This window comes from Macadamia integrifolia, chromosome 13, assembly GCF_013358625.1.
Source record: "Macadamia integrifolia cultivar HAES 741 chromosome 13, SCU_Mint_v3, whole genome shotgun sequence".
Taxonomy (NCBI): domain Eukaryota; kingdom Viridiplantae; phylum Streptophyta; class Magnoliopsida; order Proteales; family Proteaceae; genus Macadamia; species Macadamia integrifolia.
The window spans coordinates 299,359-313,204 of record NC_056569.1 but is presented as its reverse complement, the minus strand read 5'-3'; the positions used below and the strand labels follow the sequence as shown (position 1 = coordinate 313,204).

Here is a 13,846-nt window from a genome sequence, read left to right as displayed (position 1 = left end):
CATCTTAGGAGCACTTGCAAGTTTAAGGGTGTGCAGGTATCGGAAGGGGTTGATTGCATCGTCTAGGTTCGCCGCAGGAATGGGTCTTGGTGGCCAGGGTGAAGAAGAAGAGGAAGAGAGGGGACGAAGAGGATTTTAAGGGAATGAGAGAGACAACAGACAGTGAAGAAGAAGAACTGAAGAAGAGAGGAGGAAAAATAATGCCTCTGTACGGGTTGGGTTATACCTATCTTGGTCCGATTCATTTATCTTAATCCAGTTTTCGTAAAAGTTCAACGCAAGCAAAATCTGGACCGTTCACTAAAGTTTTTCCACGTGTCGTCTAAGCAAAACAAAGAAACTAGAAGATTCTTAGGGTAAAGTGGTGGTGGCAGACGTTCGCCTTAAGAAAGGTTGTGCCTGTCGGTTCGCCTTAAGAAAGGTTGTGCCTGTTGCGGCTAATTATTGCTCTTTCTTTCGATATCTGAAAAACTTCTCCATTTCATTAGGGTATATAATGGTGCAGAGCGCAGACTTGATTAGCTGCTCCGTTGAATAATGAATACGACCGAATGGATCTCAGTTTGCGACCCAAAAAAGAAAAAACACAGAAAGAATGGAAGTCGTCAATGGCTGTCTCCTAGATCTAAGGGTGAAGAAGCTTACAGGCCCTCAATCGGATGGATACAATCATGAAATCGGTGTTGCTGTATCCGATTGCATCAAGTCTTGTGGGAATCCTCTAGGGTTGATACCTGCAAGAGTCAAGCTACTTCCCTTGTTCTGCAACATCAACACCAACTGCCTACCTTTAATACCAACTGGATCAAGTAAGTATTTACAATCTCTCTCTCTTTTCCAAACAAAAAGAAAGGAGGAAAAAACAATAGATGAAGATGGTTGTCCTGCGTACCTGAACTATCTCAAAACTCTGCTGTATATTTCTAGAGAGTGGATTCTTCCATTTTGTTTTGGTTAGCTATTGTTTTTGTTTTTGTTTTTGTTTTTATTTTTGCTTTTGTTTTTTCTTATTTTAATGTTCAACAAAGAAATCACAGCGAGTCCCCAACCCCGTTTTCGGCATAGCCATCAGAGAATAAAGCAAACCCATTATGTTGTTGAATCCCCTCACCTTGAAAGTCAATTTATGTGGTTGAGAACTTCCAATATCATAGCAGCAGCACATCCGGGCATCCGGGCGACCTAATAGAAATCCACGTGTTCGCTAATAATGTTAGAGGAAATAAATTAAATGAAAAGATAATTACTATCACTTCCTTACAATTGCCCTATATTTACAAAAATTCCTCTATCTTGGTCTGTTTTTCTGATACTTACCTACTTATGAATTTTTTCATCTTTCTTCTCCCTTCTCTGTTTTTAAATGCTTAGATTACCCCACCGTCATCCGATTCATAATCTGATCCCATTTCTTAGGTTACCAAAAGAAAAAACAAGATCCCATTTCTTATCCTTTATTTTATTATTATTTTTCATAACATGTTTTCTCTCCTCCTCCCCCTCAGAGCACTGGACACCATCTCTACCCCCCTTTCCTCCCTGAACCCCGCCCCAGCCAACCCCGTCTTTGCCCAAACGCAGCAAGAGGGACATTTGGAGTTGGGAGAAAAAAAAAAAAATCTCGAAAATCATGTTTTGTTCAGTTTCAAAAGCATAACCAAAACCCATTTTTGTTTCAATCTCCAGTCAAGTTCTAACTTCTATGAATTAGCTGAGGGCAAGATATCGGAGGGATGCTTTATAGTCTATCCTGTACATGCTTTCGGCCTTTACTGAGTAGACTTCAAAGATAGATCAATAACCACACTCGTCCCTTGGTGAACGGCAGAATTGCTAGCACATCCCATTTGGATTTTCGTTGAATAAATCAATCCCTTGCACTCAATAAGCTCAAAATGCACCTTCTTGTCATTGGTATTAAATTTGGATCTTACTATAAATGTTTTACATATTTTGCATCATCATTCCCTACGGACAGAAAATCTTGCGAAGCAAGAGAACAGAGGAAGGGCGATGATAAGGGGAAGAACATGGCAGAGCAAGGGAAGGTAAAGGTAAAGGGATTGGAGGGATAAGTGTTAGCTTATCTTTTTTGCCTTTCCATTCTCTTATTTCCTACATCATCGATGCTCGTCTTTGTAAATTCCAATTTAAAACCGATCTGAATGCCACAAACTCAGTGTTGCCATTAACACAGGAAAAGAGGGAATAAGAGGGAGATGGAAAAAAAATAAAAAAACCATAGCGGAGGGTGGGGCAGGGGGTTTGCAGGACTGGGCGGAGGCTGGGTGCCTTCTGTCTTGTTAGAAGAAGTAGAAGATGAAAATGAAGGCGGAGGAGAGAGAAGATGTTATGAAAAATAATAAAAAAAGTTAAGAAGGGAAAGGAGATGATGAACCGATGAAAATGAGGGGTATTTTAGGTATTTAAAAAGAGCAAGGGAGGAGAAGATGTGAAAGTTCAAAAACAGAAACAGGAGAGTATTAGAAAAAAAAATTAAGATGAAGGAGTTTTAATAAATATGGGTTAAGTGTAAGGGAATGATAAATGAATGTCCGTCATCGTTCCATCCCTTTGGTTTTTTTTTGGGTAGAATTGTTTGCCTGGTCAGTAATGAGAGTTGCGGATCATTAATGGCCACCCAGTGCCGAAAATTATTTTTTGTAAAATGAGGTGAAAGAAGATAAAATGCCATCACTAAATGAGAGTGTTTTGTCAAACGGTGGACATGCTAGGCTATAGGATAGGGGTGTCAAAACAAGAGTGTTTTGTCACAGTGGACATGCTTGTTATAGGATATGGGTGTCTAAAATAAAATCCATATCAAATCGAAGTTTTGTGCTGAGGTATGTCAAGATCAGTTAAAGTCGGTCCAAATTGAACCGAAAAATAATTAAATTGAAATCAAACCAAATGAAATGGATAAAAAAAAAATGATTATAAGATTATAAATTATTGAATTGACTATCTCTTTTTTACAATATTAATGAGAATATTTTTTATTGTAAAGAGAATTGTGAATATTAGGTTATGAATAGAAAAATTGATTTGTAAATTATAATGATGCTTCCATTGATTTTCTTGTTCATTGTACAAAACTAGTTGGATGGTTAAATGATGATTGGATAATAGGGTTCATTTTGTAATTTAAATTTTGATTATCTTCATAGTAATTTGTTATCAATTGGTTTCAATATTAGTTATTTTTTTGTTACAATGATAAACCATGATTTAATCATAAATTTAGAGTATTTTTTTTGTCAAATCTTGTCATTATAAGTTATAAATAAGATTTCATTATGGTTCAAGTCCAATAGTAAACCGATCTAAACCGGTATTAATCCGATATTGAAAAATTGAAATAAATCAAAACCAAATCAGACCAAAATCGACTGAAAACTGAAGTTCTTTAATGGATTGGTTTTTGTCTCTCTCATTTCTAGGTTGAAACCAATTCAACTTGATCGAAACTAAATCGAACCGATTGATTGACACCCCTTAATATAGGTGCGGATCCTTGACAGCTTTTTCTTATAGAGCATGTGTCCGAAGTGTGAAAGGTAGGTTTAAGCTTCAAGGATCGATTCCTATCACATGAATTTCCCTCCCCTTTTTTTCTATTGTCCTCTTTTCCCCGTCTAGTGTGTGTGAGTAAAGACCCTTTGAACAATATCTTAAGATGGAAAAAAAAGAAGAAGAAAGAAGACATGTTATAGGGTGGCACTCTTTGTCTTTTACTTTTTCGTTTATTTGAATCAATAATAGGGTTATTTTTTTATTTATTTCTTTGGTAGATAACTAGGGTATCACTTCACGGTGGCTTGTAAGAGGGCCTTCCCCATAAAGCTGGACACCACCTCTCTCCTCGTCCTTATAGTGAAAAATACCCCTTGTTTTAACTAGTACTATTGGAAATTGTTGGATTTAATCTTTTGATTGGCCAAACTTTTATTTAGTGGTTGTGCCAACAGCAGTTCAAGTGACACGAAAGTTGAAGCTGAATGCATTTTAATAGTTCTATTGATTGTTATGTTGACGAGTTCGGTGAATTTTTATGTACGTGAATGTAGGCGAACATTCTTGGTCTGTGGATATCCATGGATCAGGAATGTTCACGTGCATTCACTTATGCGAAGATTCACAGCTCACTATGTTGACGTTTATGAATTTATTTTTGGTCACCAAGTTGGGTAAGGAAAACTTTGCCTCAAAGTAAAAGCTAGACTCATGATAGGAATATCACAATCCAAGTTTTCTCCGCTTGCTCCCTTTCGCTTGACTTGATGCTTCTACATTTTTCTACAAAAAAAGTACTTACTCTTTACTTTTTGGGATTTGCAGAGAGTTTCCAAGCATAATCTGCCTCTCTTCTCAACGCACTGAAAGTCCTTCCCTCTGTGTCCACTGGTTGTTCTGCTGGCTATAGGAAAGCTAGTGGCGAGCCCAACCTCCTCGGTATAATATATATTTCCATTTCCATTAGAATCAATAACTGTTGGGCCATATTTCATATTTGTCAGTATGACCTATCTATTATATATAACGAGACAGATTACATGTATTGGAACTTTTCGTTGTCTCAGGTTGTTAATGGCCTCTTGTGGAGGGACTTACGGAGCCCACTTAAGGGTGCTGATCAACCTTACATGCTCTCAATAAGATTGCTACGTACGGCTCATGAAAAGTGTGTGCAAGTGCTTCAAGGCTTCTGGCAACGGCGCTGGCCATCGCTCAGAACCAAATTAAATATGCATGGATGGGCTACGAACCATAATCTGCCTCTCTTCTCAACGCACTGAAAGTCCTTCCCTCTCAGTGTCCACTGGTTGTTCCGCTAGCTATAGGAATGCTAGTGGCGAGCCCAGCCTCCTTGCTATAAGATATATTTCCATTAGAACCAAATATGCTTGGATGGGTGGGTCTCTCGGCTATTAAACGAAGGTTAGGATTAAAAGTCGATTTTGAAAGAACCATCCAATAGAGAAGATTGGCTGAGTCGCATCTTAATTTGGTGAGTACATTGGACAACATATCATCGGCACCGGTGAGTCTACATGAATTTTGATTAGGTTTATTATTTTTTTTAACTTGACTCATGTTTTCCAAGTGAAAATCTTATGTTCCTACCATAGAATAAACAATCAAGCAGAATTATTTGTCATTTTCCTAATATTACAGGGTAACGGGGGATGGCATTCAATAATTATATTTTTATTGATTCATGTTACCTTAAATATTCCAAAGTTTCTTACCCGTATCTACTGAAAATTATTAGCTTATGAAGTATTCTTCACTTAAAACATTTTTTTTCTCGCCCATCACGACAATATTTTCCTCGTCTTCTTTTTATTCCTACATTTAATTCTGTAGGAATACTGACACTATTGGATGGGTGAGAAACTAAATAACTGGGAATAGTTACTTTTGAGATAGAATTTAGTTGTTTGAGAATTTTCAATTATGTATAAGTTAATGTAGGAGTCATTGGTTATAGTAATAGTTATTAAAGAAGTGGTTAAGAGGTTGTAACTTTTTATAACTGTTATTCTATCATATTTAAGAGATAGAACAAAAAAAAGTAGAGGCATCCAATGAAATCCTTAAATTATCTCTTGATGTTATCCTGAGAAGGAGTTGGCTACCTCCCAATAAGCGGGGATGTCATGGAAAACTGCAAAGCCAACCTTATCCTTTGTTATGCTTTACTTATATACATATATATATATATATATATATTTATTTATTTATTTATTTCAATCCCTCTCTTGTATTAATTTTTCTATTTTCTCTCTATGGAGTCCTTTCACGCATTAGAAGGACATCATTTTGTGGTGTCCTTGGATTTCAACATTCTCGTGGGGCTGTATGTACTGTTGGAGTACTACCCAACTGTCAAGGCTTGGATATTGTTGGTAAGGTATTTCGTGATTACAATTGCATAATAATGGCTGTCTAGGTGATCCAGACCATAGGATTCGTGTTTTGTTTCTACAACTACACTCAGCTGGTCATGAAAATACCAAGTGCCAAATTGCTACAACTCCTTATACCCAAAAAAAAAAAAAAAAAAAAAAAAGAAAGAAAAGAGGCTGCAACTCACTTTATCTTTGGGAAGGGTTTCCTTATATTATGTTGTATCATTTTATGTCATCTGCCATTAATCTTTCCATGGATAAAGTGCTTGTGGATGGATGATTCCCAATAACTTCTAGTTTCATTGGTACAAGCTTTATCCCTTGATAGTATGAAAGTTCCATTTAATTAATTATTATAGATACGTCACAAAATCTGTATGGTTATGTTTGTTTTCATGGAGATTTAAAGGAAAGAGAAGTGAAATTTTTAAAATAGAAAAAGGAACTTTTGAAATTATCACCCCCATTTGATTGTATAAATTACTAATTTTTATTTTTTTACCATATTTAAATATGATACATTTTACATTTTATAACTAAAGTTCTTGGATTTAAAGTAAAATAAAATTTAATAACCAAATATGAAATGATTTGGAGTTAGTGATATAATCCCCCATTGTAGTTATTATTATAATTTTTGGTTTTTAAATATATAAATTTCATTTCCCTTCTTAATTCCTCTTTTGCACTTTTCTCTTTTACTGCATTATTGCAGACAGTCGCAAAATCTGTATGCTAAAACTACTTTAACTCTCTTGCCTTGAACCAGGTCTCATATTCGGTCTTGATTTTCTTCTGCGTGGTGTCTATCGCTGTTAATGGCTTCAACCAAAAAGGGCGCTATGGTATTTTATAGAGCCCCCATGCACGAATAGATCATGCCAGTCGGGTTGCTTTACCTTCCCCTTTCAACATTCGCTTTTACTGGTAAAAGCTAATCTCAGTTTACTAATTTTTGTTCTAAATTTGTTTGGCATGATGGCGATGTAGGTTACAGTGTGAGATATCAAAAAATATAATCTTGTTGCATCATGCTATTTGTTATATACTCACTGGTTGGTCACACTAATTAACCATGCAATATCATACAGGAGAGGCATGCATTTTATTCTGTTATGGAATGTCAGGCATTGAATAGGTGAAAGTTACAAGTATACCCTCATAGGACAGAAATATATATATATATATATATATTTTGATAGGTAGAGAGTGAAGTAGGTAATGGCCAGGGGGTTTGAACTCGAGACCTCTTCGTGAGCATGAGATTTTGCACACCACAGCTCAGCGCTAGGCAGTTGCAGCGAGAGGGGAGTTGGTTGGCTTTCGCGGGGTTAAAATTGTGAAACACAGAAAAATTCTTGATGCAGTTGCAGGCATCAGCTCGGGTCTTAACTAAGCTTAAGCAGCATCCATCACCGGGCCTTGGGGGCGGACTATTTTCTACCAAGAAGCTTACACAAGGTTCCAATACAGTTCCACACTTGAGGCCATTAACTTGCAAAGCTTTTAAGATCATCAACATGATTGCCAAAGTCGTCAAGGTAGAGCTAGCTACAAAACAGAATTTAAATTTTAGAATTGGATGCATCCATAGTGGCTACTATGACAATTATCAAATATCCAGATTTAACATATAAATAGGAACTGCACTCAAGAACCATATTTTCAGAATTATACATGTCCGGAGGGGCTGCAGTAGAAACACTCAACCCAACCAGAGTAGCCAATCCCTAAACATCTCTTTTAAGAACCAAAGTTCAAATCAGGATTCCCAAAAAGAAATACAGAAAAAAGGGGGGATTATAGAGAACTGATTGTCGGAGTCACCACTGTGCGCCAGTAATGTGGTCTTCCAATCTTTAATTGCCAGTAGTTTTTCGTGCGTGGGATAGTTATCCATCGTTAAATCACCTCTTTACAAAATACAACCTCAATATTTAACATAGTTAAGGGGTAAAAGAACTAAAGGATACAACCATTGCTAAGATTCAATGATTCAATCTTTTTTCTAGATTATTGGCAAAACTGACACATGAGCAGACTCGCTGGTGTATGGACCCATAGATTCAATCTCAGATGATGCTAATAAAAGGTGGAATGGGCACCTGTTCAAATCAGAAATATCTTCTCAATCAACCAGACCTAATTAAGTGATTTGCTACGTCACTATTAATCATTATGACAAGCAAAACGATGGCACACATTATATAGAAATTCTTAAACTGATTCTTTCGGTCTAGCCATGACATTTAAAACTATGCAAACTATCCCTATTTATATAACTTAAATTCAGGTGCTATCTATTGAGTTCGCATTACATCCCAAGTTGCAAGTTATAAGGAAATTCTTAAATGTTTCTACTCTCCATACAACCTTTTTTTAGGTAAAAAAATCTCTGTAAAACCAAGAGATATACAAGAAGCAACACCAGGGCATCACCACTTAAACAATCTTTCACGAGGAATCCAAAAAAGCATTCATATATATATATATATATATATTTATAAGAGATATGGTTCATACATGGGAAATTATATACAAAATTTAAAACCACATAATTTAAAGAGATAGGGTTCATACATAGGGCATATTGTTGGGAAAGCCTTTTGCTCGTCAAGGGATGTTGTCCCCATTCCTTATCACTGAGGATTTTGCAGATTGTCACCGTGGTGTGGGTGACTAATGTGGGATCTTGCTTATCAAAATTTTGTTTATCCGGATAGAGTCAGTATCTACCAGGATGAACTCATAGTATTCTTGACTTTTGGCAGAATTTGTAGAATAGTAATGCCAATCTTTGTAGAACACTCTTTTTGCAATATCTGCAGGGGTACTACAGTAATTGCTGAATTGTTCCTCAACTGGAAAAAGGTAATGGCAAAAGGTCTTTAGGACATATTGGCTTTTATAACCGGAGTGGACTGTTTGGGTTTTGGTTTTAGAGACTTGGGTAGACTGAGAAGTTGTTCGGAAATAAGGAACATTTGATTGGATTTGTGAGGATTGGCTTCGGAGAACCATTTGATTTGAAGGGGCTTGCTTTTGCATAACTTGCTTTTGATTTTAATTTTGAGGAAGAGGTCACTGATTGCCCGGAGTGACAGGCAGGATCAGATCGGAATCAGTCCCACTTTTTGTCGATTACCCCAAAAATGGATAGCCACTCAGCATTGAATGCCACCAGTCATTATGGCTAGACATAATGGATGAGTAAGAAAAAAAAGAATTGGTGAAGAATAAATCTTTTTTTGTATTGAAATTTTACTACTTTTTTTTTTATTCATTTTTGAATTTCTATTCTAACTTCCCGGAGTTCATTCTCCGGGGAACTCTGTTTAAATAATTCCGTTGGATATATATATTTTTTCCTTCTATGAGAATGGAACAAATCAGATCAAACGGGTGATCTGATTATAAGCAGGCCACCTTCGTATAGTTTCACATAGTTGACCACCAGGGCCTCTTTTGTGTTCGAACACGCCCCTGAGCGGGTATTTCTAGGACCAGCTTATTATGGGCTTTTTGCATGTTGCCATGGACACCCTCGATTAATCTCACAGCCATTGAGTATAGATTGTCCTAGTGCAATAGCTTTTGAAATTTGAATCCCAATGACTATTTCCTTTTATTTTGGAGAGAACATGCTTCCATATGGAGGTGGAAATAGGGGCAATCAAAGAAGAGATGATCCATGTCTTCAAGCTCAGAGCCGCAAAGGTGGCAACAAGGAGAGGCATGGATTCCCCGATGGATGAGGAAAGCTTGCGTTAGGGTCTTGAATTCAGCCACAATTGAAGATTGAAGATCAGCCAAGTTACCAACTTGAATTCAGCATGTGTTAGGGTCTTAGAACCTGATCTACTTCTCTTGTTTCTCACCAACCCTAATCCTAACCTAAGAGGCCTTTGGGGGATTTGTTCCTGGTCCTAGGAGGGACCTTTGACGACAACAGAAGCCCTTTTGGATGCAGTGAAGAAGCTGCAGGGTTTCTACCAATAGCCTGTGAAACCCTGTTTCTGCCTAGGTTGCTTGTTGGCTTTTCCTTCCTGCTGAACTGTTTCCAGCCCTATTGGAGGATCTATTTGGAGGATATTCAGATCTATTCTAGACCTTAATTTAATAGGTGTGAAGTTTCTATTTTCCCTATTCTTTGAGATATACTTCAGCCCTACTTTGGGGGCTTGCTTTGCTCTGTTTGGATTCTCTGATCTGAGATCAGACCTGTAATTGGTTGAGTTGTTTGCCTGGGTGGACATACCTTACATCACCCTCACTCTGTCTTTTTTTCCCCATTAAAACAGTGTACCAATTTGATTTTACAGTTGTGCGCATTAACTTACAATTGAGATGTCGTTTTCAAAATGTCAGCTTCTTTTTCGAAATTATGTAAAATTACTGTTTTACCCTCTACCAAATTCCACATTTTAAGCAAGGAGACACTTAAGGGCTATGAGTTACAAAGTTTTTGACACCTTTGGAGGGTGTCAATAAGAAAACCCCAAAAATAAAAGGTCCAAATCATGCGCTGTTAAGCCCTCTTCCTCCTCCTGCTGTATGTCTTCAATTTTGCATCACCTACGACCTGAAATCCTAGTAGCATCAGGACTGCTATAAACTTCTAATTCTGTTAATTAGATTTAGCTCAAACTTTGCAGGATGCATCAGGACTGCATCACCTACGACCTTAATTTAATAGGTGTGAAGTTTCTATTTTCCCTATTCTTTGAGATATACTTCAGCCCTACTTTGGGGGCTTGCTTTGCTCTGTTTGGATTCTCTGATCTGAGATCAGACCTGTAATTGGTTGAGTTGTTTGCCTGGGTGGACATACCTTACATCACCCTCACTCTGTCTTTTTTTCCCCATTAAAACAGTGTACCAATTTGATTTTACAGTTGTGCGCATTAACTTACAATTGAGATGTCGTTTTCAAAATGTCAGCTTCTTTTTCGAAATTATGTAAAATTACTGTTTTACCCTCTACCAAATTCCACATTTTAAGCAAGGAGACACTAAGGGCTATGAGTTACAAAGTTTTTGACACCTTTGGAGGGTGTCAATAAGAAAACCCCAAAAATAAAAGGTCCAAATCATGCGCTGTTAAGCCCTCTTCCTCCTCCTGCTGTATGTCTTCAATTTTGCATCACCTACGACCTGAAATCCTAGTAGCATCAGGACTGCTATAAACTTCTAATTCTGTTAATTAGATTTAGCTCAAACTTTGCAGGGTGCATCTATTGATAGAAGAGGGTAATCGACCTGAGTTTGGAACCATTATTATAATATTGTATTCTGTTATAAAGTCTTTTCTTGATTTGGTTGTTTTAAGATATATGATGTGAAGTAGTTTCTAATAATTATCTTTTGGCTTTGAGACTGTGAAGAGATAAGATACGCTAAAACAAACAAACAAACAAATGCAAACCTATAGACACCAGAATCGCAATGAACCTAAAACCTGAGAAATGGTTTAGAAACTTAATGTGATTAGATCAACTGACCCCATTTAGTTGGGAAAAGGCTGAGTTGTTGTTGTTGTAATGTTATTAGATGTTTCAAACAATAAATCAGATGGGGCTAAAATGTCAAAGAGAACTAATTGTTAGATTAGAAGAAACCTACATGGCCATAACATAGAAAGTAGTGATAAAACAGAAAATAATAATGCGAACTAACATAACTCATAATCTAGCAATCTGATATACATCAAACTTGGGTCGAGTGGAATAACCTAATCAAAACTCAGCCAAATCTATTGGGATAGATACAGATGAACAATTTGTGTATTTTAGTGTCAAATAGATCCATAAAATCATCAAATCAATTCGACGATGCTTTGAGTTGTTTCTTTGTTCTTCCTTTAGAAAAGAAGAAGAAAAAATCATTCGTACTCACAACTCAAGTTGGATGATTCTCAAAGTGCTGAAAGGAAAATCCTTTGGCATTTCATTTATTGAGCTGTCTCTAAACCCCTTTCTTTGTCTCGTTCCAAACTATTTTGATTCCTCCTGGTTAGATACTCAGAAAACGGTGATATGAACTTCGGACATGTATGCTGTAAAATACTCTTATCACAGATCTGAAACGGTATGTAATATTAATAGAAAATAGATGAGATTATGAGGGCAAACCAAAGGATTATTAAGACACAAAATTAGTTAAGAGTTCACCCAATAACAGTCCACGATAGAGGCAGATAGTTGCTGGAAACCTGCAGAACAGTAAGGAAAGAAAGAGGAGAAAAAGGGAAAAGAAGAAATGGCTTGGCTTCACCACCAAAGCCTGCTCTTGGGCTTTGCCACCTTGGCTGTCACTGATTCACCACAGTGCACACAGTACAAGAGCATAATTGTCTAAAGCATCCAAATTATGGCAGGCTGTCGTCCCCTCTTCATTTATAATCTGTGATCATTACAACCAAATAGGAAACTCTCTAATATGGTGAGAGGTCCTTTACTACTAAGCAACAATGAACATTTTGTAACCCCTTAAAATAGATTCCTAAACAACTAAGAAACAATAGGGTTTCAGTACTCCACAAAATAGGAAGTCACAAAATAACTACTTAGTAGCATGCTTCTAACAAAGGAACAACCAATTTTGAAATAAACAAACACTACATAAATAGAAACTCACTATATTAGGCTCTCTTCGGTATTGATTTTTATTTGTTTTTATCTAACCTTTTTCTGTTTTTACAGTTGTTTGTTATGATTTATTGTACTTATTTTTATTTCTTATAAATCAGAATAAATCACAAATTGATGAAAAGCAGTTTGTGATTTGTGGCACATTTATTTTGATTTGTGCACTACTTTTTTAAAAGCATTTTTTATGATTGCTTCAAAACAGAGGGTAAATAGGTAATTTCAACCATGTTAAGATTTTTCAAATAAACTCTCTCTCTCCAATCGGATCTTAATGACATTCACCATTGATAACATCAAGAACACACAACACATCACAGACCCAAATGTAGATCCAACATCTTAAACCTCAGAACCTTCAGATTTTTTTTTTTTAGGTTAGGAAGGACCTTCAGATTTATATGAGCCCTAAATGTGTCATCCACTTCTTTGTTGTTAAGCAGATTAATGGCTAACTTCAATCACTGAGCCACGAAGCTTGAGAAGAGAACGAAACTAAAGGAGACAACTTCAAAGGTTGTGAGTCTTTCCACAACATCAAGGCCTGCATCACATGTTCCTTTGTTTTATAGGCTGCGTTGGCCTGGTGCGGTTAGAGATAAACCCACGAAGACTGCTATGGTGAAAAGTAAGTTCATGTTTACAAGGTCATGGAGAGTTGTGACATTGATGCTTGTTGAGGATGACGAGGAGCTGCGGTTCTGTATGGTTTTGGGAACGTCTCAGCTCTGAAAAATTTCAAAGAAAAAATAAAGGGTTCTGGCTAGATCAGTGGATCGAGGATCGAGGATCGAGAGAGAAATCAAGAGAGAGAGAGAAAAAGGGGATTGAAAACTTAGGGCCCGTTTGATAACACTTCTGATGTTTCTGTTTCAAGAAACGCCAGAAACAGAAATTGCTGTTTCTAGAAATAGAAACAGGTAAGAAGGGTGTTTGATAATTCTTGTTTCTGGAAACAGAAACAGGTAAGAAGGTGTTTGATAAATTCTATTTCTGGGAACATTTCGGACAGAATATGATGTTTATAAGCCAACTACAAGTCCAATTGTAATTCCCACACCAAAGTCGAAAAACCCAAATATAGTACTGAAGAAACCCATCTCTAATCTCCTTCTGAGAAAGTCTCAAATCGAAGAACAAAATAGAAACCCACTTTTCCTTCCTCTGCAATCCTCAAAACCCATCTCCAATCCTCTCTCAAATTCTTCCCCAGATCAACATCAGAAACCACCAAATTGATTAAAAAAAAAAAAAAAAAAAAAAAAAAAAAAAAAAAAAAAAAAA

The 13,846-nt window shown here is 36.7% G+C and overlaps 1 long non-coding RNA gene across 3 annotated transcripts; it reads left to right on the top strand.

The window, feature by feature from the left end:
• Positions 1 to 375: 375 nt before the first annotated feature.
• On the top strand, positions 376 to 13,802 carry LOC122059683. 3 transcript variants are annotated; one of them, XR_006134108.1, is made up of 6 exons: positions 376 to 809; positions 4,342 to 4,455; positions 4,584 to 5,044; positions 5,815 to 5,912; positions 6,685 to 6,842; positions 13,003 to 13,802. It is a non-coding gene; the product is annotated as an uncharacterized LOC122059683 (long non-coding RNA). The 3 variants fall into 3 exon arrangements; XR_006134107.1 differs by lacking the exon at positions 5,815 to 5,912 and having other exon boundaries at positions 384 to 809; positions 4,584 to 5,011; XR_006134106.1 differs by lacking the exon at positions 5,815 to 5,912 and having other exon boundaries at positions 384 to 809.
• The last annotated feature ends 44 nt before the right edge of the window (positions 13,803 to 13,846 follow it).